We start from the raw sequence: 12,282 nt of genomic DNA, 5'->3' as shown, positions 1-12,282 counted from the left end.
CTGAAGGCCCAGCGATGGATACGACAGAAGCCCCCATAGAGCAGCTGGACAAGGTGCAGGAGCACCCACAGAAACAGGCCACAGTGAAACCGCATGCGAGTGGCCAGCAGAAGAAGAAACGGACGGGCGAACAAAGCCACAGAAGTTCCTCCAGGCTAAAGGACCCTCCTGCTTCCCTCCGTGATCCAGTACCTGCCTCATCTGCATGGGTAAGAGAACTCCGTGAATGTACCCTGATGCAGTGTTCCCTTATGGGTTTTTTTCGCAGGGGAGGAAAGCTACGGAAAAACAGAAGCACATGGAATGTGCTCTCTGTAGTTGCCCCTTGCCGGACGGCCACCCTAAAAAGTTGTGTCAGCCATGTGTGAGACAAACGGTAGGGGTGGTAGGGGACGTTGGCCCAGGGGTAGATTGACAGGCCCTTACACTCTCCCCCATCCATACAGGTAGCGGAAGAAACGCCGGACTTCACCACAAACCTGAGGGAGATAATCAGGACAGAGATAAAGGCCCTATCTAAAAAGGATTCTTCTAGGAGAAGATAATTTAGTTTCTCAGGTTCAGAGTCCTCGACCGCCCTAAAGATCGATGACTCCTCAGATTCCCCGGCCTCCACTTCGTCTTCTTCGGAGGAAGACTCGAGTCGATTCTGCTTCCCCTTAGACCAGATGGATAAGCTAGTTAAAGCAATAAGGTCCCCCATGGGGGTAGCAGACACAAAGCCGGAACTTTCAGCTCAGGACGTGATGTTCGGGGGTCTAGATCCCAGGAAGCGGAAGGCCTTTCCATTAAATGATAAGGTCCAGAGCCTAATAGATAGGGAATGGAAGAGACCTGAAAAAAGGGGCTCCTTACCTCCTGCCTTCAAGCGGAGGTACCCGTTTGACGACCCAGTGGTAAACAGATGGGATAAGGCCCCTAAGCTGGACGCGGCAGTAGCCAAAGCCTCCAAAAAATCCTCCATACCCTTCGACGACATGGCCTCCTTAAAAGACCCGCTAGATAAGAAAGCGGATTCTTTTTTGAAGGGAACATGGGAGATGTCAGCAGGTGCTCTAAGACCAGCGATAGCTGCCACATGTACGGCCAGATCCATGATGGTCTGGCTAGACCAATTGGATTCCCAACTAAAGGACGGAGTCTCAAGAGCATCTATCCGGAAAACTCTGCCAATCATCCAAAGTGCGGCAGCTTTTTTGGCTGATGCTTCAGCGGACTCTGTGAGGATGGCAGCTAGAACTGTGAGTTTATCTAACGCAGCTCGAAGGGCCCTTTGGTTAAAATGCTGGCCGGGAAATATCCAGGCCAGATCATGACTCTGCTCCATTCCATGTGAGGGTGAATATCTGTTTGGCCCCGTCTTGGATGAACTTTTAGAGAAAGCCGGGGATGATAAAAAGAAGTTCCCCAGTCTACCGAATCCTTCTTACAGACGTCCCTTTACCAGGAACGGCTATTTCCGTAGAAGGCCGTCCAGAGATCAGGGCAGATGGGATGACAAAAGGAGAGGTACAGGTTTCATGTTCGGAGGAGGGGGGCGCCAAGAAGGTCCAGCACGTGACACTAAAAAACCGCCCCAATGACTAGTTGCTGCGGTAGGGGGGAGACTAGCTGCCTTCTACCCAGCCTGGTCCATGATTTCTAATAGTAAATGGATACTGGGGGTGATAGCTGCGGGTCTACGCCTAGAATTCGCCCGGGTTCCCCAAGATCGATTTAAGGTCACCCTGCTCAGGTCTTCCACATCAGAACAAGCTGCCCTGGAGGCCGAGGTGCATGATCTTTGCCGCAATAGAGTCCTAACGGTGGTCCCAGAGGGAGAAACAGGGAAAGGGTTTTACTCCCCCCTGTTCCTGGTCCGTAAACCAGACGGGTCCTTTAGGACTATAATAAATCTTAAATCCCTCAACGAATTCCTGGTCATACACCCGTTTAAGATGGAGACATTTAAATCAACAATAAAATTGCTGTTTGAAAACTGTTTTATGGTGGTGTTAGATTTAAAGGACGCTTACTACCATATTCCCATTCATGCAGCTCATCAGCGGTTTCTCAGGGTGGCGGTTCAGCTGGATGGATCAGTCCAACATTTCCAATATGCGGCCCTCCCCTTTGGGGTGGCAGTCGCTCCCCATGTGTTTACCAAAGTAGTAGCGGAAGTTATGGCCCATCTACGTGAATCAGACATTCTTGTCATCCCCTACTTAGATGACTTCCTGATCGTAGGGAAAACGGCAAAACATTGTTTGGAACAGCTACAAAGGGCAATGTCTGCCCTAGAGGGGTTAGGATGGCTGCTTAACATTAAAAAGTCTCGGTTACAGCCGGTGAGAGTCCAACAATTCTTGGGCCTGATCCTAGATTCTGAGAAACAGGAATGCCGTCTGCCCCCGGAGAAGCTTGTTCGCCTACACCATCAGGTCCTGAACGCTTGCAATAACCCCACCATGTCCCTCAGGAAAGCCATGTCCCTTCTGGGTTCCCTTTCGGCCTGTATCCCGGCGGTCCAGTGGGCCCAGTTTCATTCAAGAACACTACAGGGCGAGGTCTTAAGGCATCAAAGAATCCTTGAGGGTTACTTAGAGGGCCAGCTAACCTTGTCCCGAAACACAAGGGAGTCCCTAGAGTGGTGGCTAGACAAGGATAATTTATCCAAAGGGGTCCCCTGGGAGTGTGACATATCCCGCACAATCACCATGGATGCTAGCCCTACCGGTTGGGGGGCTCATATGGGGGAGATCCTAGTCCAGGGCCTATGGGAGCATCATCAGATAGAAATGTCATATAACCTGAAAGAGTTAACAGCAGTAGAGCAGGCAGCTAAGGAGCTACTTGTGTATCTACAGGGCCATCATGTGCGAGTGTTCTCCGACAATCAGGTCACCGTGGCTTATATCAACCACCAAGGTGGGACTCGTTCCAAACCCCTGATGAATGTGGCAGAATGGTTGTTCTGGCTAGCAGAGCAGCATTTTCAATCTTTAACAGCTCTACATATAAAAGGGAAGGAAAATATCACAGCAGATTTCCTAAGCCGCAATCCACTTAAACAAGGAGAATGGTCCCTAAGCACCTCCATCTTCGACCTGATTGTACAAAAATGGGGACAACCAGAGGTAGACCTCTTCGCTACCAGGGAAAGCAGAAAATTAAAATAATTTTGCTCCCTAAATCCCAGAGAGAACCCCCTGGCGGTATATGCCTTTCTGATAAAGTGGGACTTCAGACTAGCATACGCCTTCCCTCCCCTATCGCTACTACCCCTGGTGATGAAGAAAATCAGGAGAGACAAAGCAAGGGTGATAGTTGTCGCTCCATTTTGGCCCAGGAGGGCTTGGTTTTCTTGCCTCAGGACCATGTCGGTGTCCGACCCTTGGGTCCTTCCGGACATCCCGGATCTCCTATCCCAGGGCCCAGTGTTCCATCCTCAGGTGGCTGGCCTACATCTGACGGCGTGGAGTTTGAATGGACACTGCTGAGAGAAAAAGGCTTCTCCCCAGACCTGATTAACACCCTACTTAAAAGTAGAAAAGTCATCACTACCAAAATCTATGTCAGAATTTGGAAAAAATTCCTGCAGAACTCTGGAGTGGTCGCTGGCGGCTCGGCACCTGTAAACCAAATCTTAGAGTTTCTTCAGAAAGGTCTGGATATAGGGCTCTCCACTAGTACCCTTAAAGTACAAGTATCAGCCTTGGGGGCCCTCTTTAGCTGCAACATTGCGGGTAATTACTGGATCAGTAGATTCATTAAGGCAGCAGGTAGATCCAGGCCAATAGCGAAAGATAGATTCATGCCGTGGGACTTGAGCCTAGTCCTCACGGCTATGACAGAAGCCCCATTCGAACCTATCTCATCAGCTTCCGTAAAAAACCTGTCCCTCAAAGTAGCCTTCTTGGAGCTCTAACCTCAGCTCGTAGGGTAAGCGACAACCAGGCATTATCTAGACGTCCTCCTTATATACAGTTCAAGGACGATAGGGTAATACTCAGACCGGAGCCGGCGTATTTACCTAAGGTAGTTTCCAGCTTTCATAGGACACAGGAGATAGTCCTTCCATCTTTCCTCCCTAATCCAGCTAATGAGAAGGAAGAGAAACTTCACACCTTGGATGTTAGGAAATGCCTCATAGAATATCTTGCAGTTACCGATCCCTGGAAAAAAGATAATGCCCTGTTTGTCTCCCATCAAGGCCCTAGGAAAGGTTGTAGAGCGTCAAAAAATACACTAGCCAGGTGGATTAGAGAAGCGATCTCAATAGCATACACCTCAAAAGGCAGGTCGCCACCCCGGAAGCTGAGGGCGCATTCCACCAGAGCCATGGCGACCTCGTGGGCCGAGAGATCAGAAGTTTCCATTGACCAGATATGTAAGGCGGCTACTTGGTCCTCTCCGGGCACCTTTTATAGTCATTATAGGCTAGACTTGGGTGCTTCCACAGACCTCTCCTTTGGTATAAGGGTGCTGCAGGCTTTAGTCCCTCCCTAAATAGTTATTACTCTCTGTAAGTCTCTCAGGTGGTGCTGTCATGGACGACCGATAAAGTCTTAGTTACTCACCGGTTAACGGTGTTTTTCGGAGTCCATGACAGCACCCGTATATTCCTTCCCTTTAGTTTGGGTGTGCACTTCTTCCTCTTGTATGTACACTGGTTTTATGTTTTGGTGGTTTTATGCAATGAAAACTATTTTATATAAAAAATAATTATTTTTGCATCGCTTTATTCTGCGAGCTATAACTTTTTTTTATTTTTTCGCTGATGATGCTGTATGGCGGCTCGTTTTTTGCGGAACAAGATGACGTTTTCAGCGGTACCATGGATATTTATATGCGTCTTTTTGATCGCGCGTTATTACACTTTTTGTTTGGCGGTATGATAATAAATCATTATTTTTTGCTTTGTTTTTTATTTTTATTTTTTAAGTGGTTCGCTAAAGGGGTTAACTAATGGGACAGTTTTATAGGGCGGGTTGTTACGGACGCGGCGATACCTAATATGTGTACTTTTATTGTTTTGGTTTTTTTTTATTTCCAAAAAATGGATTTATTGGGGGAATATTTTTTTTTTTTTTCTAATTTATTTAGCAATTTTTTAAAATTATTTTAACACTTTTTTTTATTTTTTTTTTACTTTATTACATAGTCCCAGGTGGGACATCACTGTCCTGTGACAGATCACTGATCTGTCACATCACAGATCACTGTGACAGATCAGCGATCTGTCAAAGGCACTACTGCAGACTTCCTCATGCCTGCGCTTTGCAGGCACTGAGGAAGCCAGCTCCCCTGCAGGCCCCCGAAGGCCCCCGTCGCCATCTTGGTTTCGGGTGCCTGCAGGGAAAGAGCCCCCCACAGCAGCGCTGCACATTGCGCTGCTGTGGGGGGCTCAGGGAAGCACGGAGGGAGCCCCCTCCCTGCCAATGCTTCCCTTTAACCCCTGGTACACCGCGATCATGTTTGATCACGGTGTGCAAGGGGTTAACATGTCGGAGGTGGTCCGTGACCGCCCCTGACACATAGTGCCGGGTGTCAGCTGTATAATCAGCTGACACCTGGCCGCGATCACCGGCGCTCACCACGTGGGCACCGCTGATCGTGCTAGCGTACTATCCCATCCAAGGGCATAGGGGCCCGGGTCCCATGGACGGGATAGTACGTCTGATGTTAGAAAGGGGTTAATACTGTTCAGGTAGAGCTATCCGATAGTGCTATCCATGAAGAAAGTGATCGGATAGAGCTATCCCATAGCTCTATTCCTAAAGGAAATGAACCGGTAGAGCTATCCGATAGCTCTATTCCTAAAGGAAATAAACGGGTAGAGCTATCCGATAGCGCTATCCCTCAGTGATCCTGAGCATAAGCTATTTCACATGGTTGAGCGCACTTGGGATCTGCCCCCAAGGCCCTGCCCATGCCCAATGTTTGGTCCGTAGACCGCGGCTAGGAGTTAGTCCCGCTTTTGACCTTCAGCACTCAGGAGAGGGAAAACCTCCAGTGGAGGAAACCTCTAGGGCACCATAGCTGAAAGGCTGCTCTTCCCTTAAGCTGTAGATGTTCATTGATGAGAACAGAGACCGAACCCGGAATCTGCCTCGATGTGCAGTAGGACACCCACTTGTTCAGTGAGTGCATCTAGCTGCAGAAAGTCCAGTAAAGTCATATCCAATTGTGGAGAACAGAGACCGAGCCCGGAATCTGCCTCATTGTGCAGTAGGACACCCACTTGTTCATTGAGTGCGCCTAGCTGCAGAAAGTCCAGTAATGTCATATCCAGTGGTGGAGAACAGACACTGAGCCCGGAATCTGCCTCGTTGTGCAGTAGGACACCCACCTGTTCAGTGAGTGCATCTAGCTGCAGAAAGTCCAGTAATGTCATATCCAATGGTGGAGAACAGAGACCGAGCCCGGAATCTGTCTCGTAGTGCAGTAGGACACCCACTTGTTCAGTGAGTGCATCTAGCTGCAGAAAGTCCAGTAATGTCGTATCCTGTTGTGGAGAACAGAGACCAAACCTGGAATCTGCCTCTTTTTGCTGATGTAAAGTTGTCGTCTCCAGCTGGATCCCATGTTCATTGTGGGTTCACAGCGAGACCCTGCTCTGCCTCACCTGCAATATAAGTGTCACAAAATTAGTAAAACAGTAAAGATTAATATATGTACAAGCAGACAGATTATAATGAGAGGGGCAACAGAAGACATTTACATGTCATCCTTTATCTATAGGTTATAATACTGTACTATGTAATACATAATGGGTATTATTTAATGTCTATGTTCAGGTATGTTCTACATCCTATCAGTGCTGTGATATGAATAGCACCCTGCTTATTATTTTAGGATCTTCTATGTTTAGATTACAGCTTACTAGCAATCCCTCCCTCATGGTATATATACAGTACTGCACCTTGTTCCTATATCCCCATGAAAAAGCTGTGATTAATGGTGAAACAAGTGTCAGGGTTAGGTGGTGGAGTGGCAGTTTTGGTACTATAGCATGCTTAATTGTACTTAGTACTGACTTGAGTTTTTACTATTAGTTTTCTGTGTTACTAAGGCTTAGCATTTGTACAAGTATTTGCTTATGGCATCTGGTAGTACATTGGATATAGAGCACTTTTTATTCTGCCGTCAGCTCTTTTGATTTTTTACATTTGCACTTTAAGTCAGTATTGCTATGTATAAAATGTGATCATGATTAAATATTCATCTGTTTGCTTTTGCCATGACCACCCACTGTAGTTTGTGTTTTTTATTTGTAGTCATATACTCATCCAATATTGTTATGTATTGTGATTTATTAAAGATGATTTATATTATTCTTTATTGTATTTGTGATTTGAGAATGACAACTCCCATTCTCCTGTAGTCCAGCCAATCTTGGCTCACAGACTGATGATATAGCTTGCATAAAGAAAAGTAACGCATAGATATTTAGGCCATTAGTGCCCAATTCCTAATTATTTAGCCTATTGCCTGTTAATACTAATACATAACATAGATCATAAAACATATTTATAAAGCTCTAAAACCTTACAATCGGTTTTTGTTGGCATAGGCCAGAAGTTCCTGAAAAACAAACTTCATGACGACTTTATATTTCTCTCTGTCTTTGTCCAGGACAAGATGTTTCTCAAAATATTGAGGAGGCGGAGGAGTAGACAAAGGAGGAGTCAGAGGAGGAGGCGGAATAAGTCCTCTGCCCTCTTGTTTTGTAAATGATAGTGTATAAATAATGAGTTGTTCATTAATGGACATTGATTCTACTCTGTCGCTCTGAGATTGAGGGCCAGGAAATTTTAAGAAATTGCTTGAACTGCAGTTCAATAATATATTGCTTAGGATGGCAGATTTTTAGTTTATGCAAGTTATGGAGATTAGAACAGATTATATTTATGGTAGTAAGCATTCTTCTTATCAACATGAAGAAAAAAGGAACTTACTGTCCGAGGCGGCGACCACAGTCTAATCTGGCATGTAGATGGTTACATAATCGGGGCCAGGCGTAGAGATGTCGGTGTTTTCGGCAGTGGGTCCATGAGCAACTTCGTCATTTACAATATTTCTATTATCCCAATGTTCTCCTGTAAGGTGTAACATTCAAATTAACATTACTAAAATAAAAGCTTCTATGTTTGTTAAAGAATATCAACATTTTACAGGTTTTATAACGGCTAATTTGTAAAGTATGGAAACAGAAGGATCAAACAACCAGTTATCTCCTTATAGAGATTTTATATTAGGCTGCGGTTTTTCTATTACGCATATGTTAGAAAAGCCTGAGAACTTACTGTCAAAGATGATCACATCCTCATCTGAATCTATAGTGTACAACATATAATCAGGGCCTGTAACACAAAACATTGAAATCAGCATTTCAAAAGAAAAATATTCGATGTTTCTTCTAGATTGTTTCCTTTTTGTCTACAGTAAATTCACTGTCAAGATCTATTAAGAGATTATTTTTAGTGTAAAATGTTGCTTTTGTGTTTTTTTATGCTAATTTTCAGTTGCGGTTTACATTACTAGGAAATTGTATGAGATTTCAGAAATCTCCTGCGCACATTGCTGATTAGTCATCGGTATTTTGTGCTTTGCAGGTTTCTTTGGACATAAAGCACGTCACTTCTTTTAGTGTTTTTTCATCCATTGACTTCAATAGGTGGTGAAAAACCCCAGAAAATCCGCACCAAAAATGCAAGTATCGTGTTTTGCTGTATTTTTTTTGTGCTAAAACCAGATTCTATGGAATAGGACTTTTTTTTTAACACTAAACTTTATCAGCATGCTCAAGAGATAAATCGAGCACGCCAAAACCGCTGCCAGAAACACACAAAAAAGCATCAAAAATGCTGCAAAATGCATTAATGTCAGATTAGTGAGGCTGTACGTACCGTCAGGATCAGCCCTATTCTCTGTATCTGCCTTCGTGGAGTCTTTTCCGGTATCTTTTCTCCAGCATTTCTTTATCAGAAGTCTATAAAATGATAAAACAGAAGTCATGTAGCAAATTGTAAAGTACAGTCTATCTGTGTTCTGCAGAATGTTATGAAGACATTTATTTTTCGTCGTCTATTTTGTCTCTCCCGATCTGCAGTCATTTTTGTGATCTATGACAATCAGCATTTTTTTCAATTCTACAGAAAAGTCCATTGTGCTCGGACAGGTGAGAGCCGGCTTATGACCCACTAAACATCTCTAGATGATTCCCTTTCCTGAATCGTGTGATGACCTGAAGATGAGATGTTTCTTCTATAGACTCCCGTGTAGCCCACAAATCAGTATAAGACTTACCCACAGATGATGGTACAGACGACACTGGAGAAGAATCCAAGGAAGAAGTAGACGGCAGGATGTAGAGTAACCATAATGAAGTATTCTATTGGAAGAAAAGAATAGACGTCAGATATCTGGAGCTACTAATATAGACATTATATTTTGCACCTCATTTATGTAACCAGACCTAGGATCATTCCTATGAGTAAGGGGACACATACACAACACATAGCTGTCGGCCCATGGTTCAGCTGATCTGTTCAGCCGGCAGATATTTCTCCTGACTCCTCCATACACAGGAGCGCTAAGTCTGCCGATCGCACCTGTGTTCTATGTAAGAAAGCCGCTGGTAGATTCCTCTGGCGGCGGCTTATTTAGCTGGGAACAAAAAGATCAACACTTGGACTGTCGGCAGAGCTGCTGATATTTGGGAATTGGTCTGTCACTGGTCTCATGTGTATGGGGGTCTGAACTCTAAGACTGAACAGATCAGGAAAATAGTAAATACCAACAAGTTGGATAAATTCCCCAATTACCTGTAATGCAACTACGGAGCACCACCACCGGGGGGAGCTGTTATGGGAAAAAAGTTTTGCACTTACTGTACTGTATACAGATAGGGTATACAGATAAGTTGCTCAAACCAAGGACCACAGCTATCACTGACAAAGGCTACCAAAAACAGCACCAATACATAGCCACCCAAGAACAAAAAAGAGGCAGGAAAAATTAACCCCTCCATGACCAGGCCAGGGAAAGAAAAGCAAGAATCACACCCCGACTTGGATCATGACATTACATAAATTTGTAACTATTTTCCCCTAAAGTATTGATGAAGTCACACATATGAATATCAGAGATACAGGTGACTTCCTTTTCTCTTACAGGGGATCTCCATTCAAGCTTACAATTTGTTTGAGCCTGGAATAGGGAATATGTGATGGGAGAAGGCTCCTGGAATTACAAGTGACACATGAAAAATCCTCCAAGAAATGCACCATGTGACTTACTAACAATAACCCCATGTTGGATAAATATCTGGGAAAACACTTACCTCCAGGGGCCAAAGCCCGGAATGCTGGCGGCGGATGTTGATAGGAGCGCCTTGTACAGATCTTATTAATCAGTCACGATCAGAAGAAATCAAAACAGCAGATTATCCCGGAGGAATATCGCTAGTTGTGTAACACACAGTGAGTCTTTCCAGACAAAGCCTCTTCCTGCAGTGTCATTCCTTATAACCCCTCAGTCCGTGAGGTCACAATAGTGTTCTAAGTGTGACATCACAGAGGAGCGGAACACGAGTGACATCACAGAGGAGCGGAACACGAGTGATGTCACAGAGGAGCGGAACACGAGTGATGTCAGATACTTGTAACCACTAAAGATCAAGCAGCTTCATTCATTTATATTATATCTGTTTCTTAACCCCTTTATCCCTAAGGGTGGTTTGAACGTTAATGACCGGGCCAATTTTTACAATTCTGACCACTGTCCCTTTATGAGGTCATAACTCTGGAACGCTTGCAAGGATCCTGGTGATTCTGACATTGTTTTCTCGTGACATGTTGTGCTTAATGTTAGTGGTAAAATTTCATTTATGTAGCTTGCGTTTATTTGTGAAAATAATGGAAATTTGGTAAAAATTTTGAAAATTTAGTATTTTTCCAACTTTGAATTTTTATGCCCTTAAATCACAGAGATTTGGCACCCAAATAACTTAATAAGTAACATTTCCCACATGTTTACTTTACATAAGAACAATTTTGGAACAAAATGTTTTTTTTTTTAGGCAGTTATAAGGGTTAAAATTTGACCAGCGATTTCTCATTTTTACAACACCATTTTTTTAAGGACCACAGCACATTTGGAGTCACTTTAAGGGGTCTATATGATAGAAAATACTGAAAAGTGACACCATTCTAAAAACTGCACCCCTCAAGGTGCTCAGAACCATATTTAGGAAGTTTATTAACCCTTCAGGTGCTTCACCGGAATTTTTTGAATGTTTAAAAAAAAAAAAAAAGAGAACATTTAACTTTTTTTCATAAAAAAAAATTACTTCAGGTCCTATTTTTTTTTTTATTTTACCAAGGGTAACAGGAGAAATTGGACTGCAACCGTTATTGTGCAATTTGTCCTGAGTACGCTGATACCTGAGATATTTGTAGACATCTATTAAGTCTCCTCTCAGTCTTCTCTTTTGCAGGCTAAACATTCCCAAATCCTGTAACTGTTCCTCATAGGACAGGGTTTGCAGACCGGTCACCATTCTGGTCAGTCTTCTCTGAACTTGCTCCAGTTTGTTGATGTTTTTTTTAAAATGTGGCGCCTAAAACTGGACACAGTATTCCCGATGAGGTCTAACCAAAGAGGAGTAGAGGGGGATAATGACTTCACGTGATCTATGCTTCTGTTAATACATCCTAGAATTGCATTTGCCTTTTTTGCTGCTACATCACATTGTTGACTCATGTTCAGTCTTTTTCACATGTGCTGTTGCTTAGGCCTATTCCTCCCATTCTGTATATGCTTTTTTCATTTTTATTGCCCAGATATAGTACTTTGCATTTTTCCCTGTTAAAAACCATTCTGTTAGTTGCTGCCCACTGCTCCAGTTTATTTATATCTTTTTGAATCCTCTCTCTCTCTTCTCTAGTATTAGCTATCCCTCCTAGCTTTGTGTCATCAGCAAATTTAATCAGTTTACCCTCAATCCCTTCATCTAAATCATTGATAAAGATGTTCAACAATACAGGGCCCAGGACAGAGCCCTGTGGTACCCCACTTGAGACATTCTTCCAACTGGATGTGCAGCCATTTACGACCACTCTTTGGGTCCGATCACTAAGCCAGTTATGAATCCACCTAACAGTTGCCTTGTCCATTCCATACTTAGTCATTTTTTCAATAAGGATTGTGTGAGATACCTTGTCAAATGCTTTGCTGAAGTAAAGATATACTATATCTACAGCATTTCCCTGATCCACCCAGTCAGTGATTCTGTCA

The sequence above is a fragment of the Dendrobates tinctorius genome, unplaced genomic scaffold (assembly GCF_039654945.1).
Source record: "Dendrobates tinctorius isolate UK_male_01 unplaced genomic scaffold, ASM3965494v1 ptg000020l, whole genome shotgun sequence".
NCBI classification, from domain to species: domain Eukaryota; kingdom Metazoa; phylum Chordata; class Amphibia; order Anura; family Dendrobatidae; genus Dendrobates; species Dendrobates tinctorius.
The sequence above is the reverse complement of the archived record's forward strand: the minus strand, read 5'-3'. Positions refer to the sequence as shown.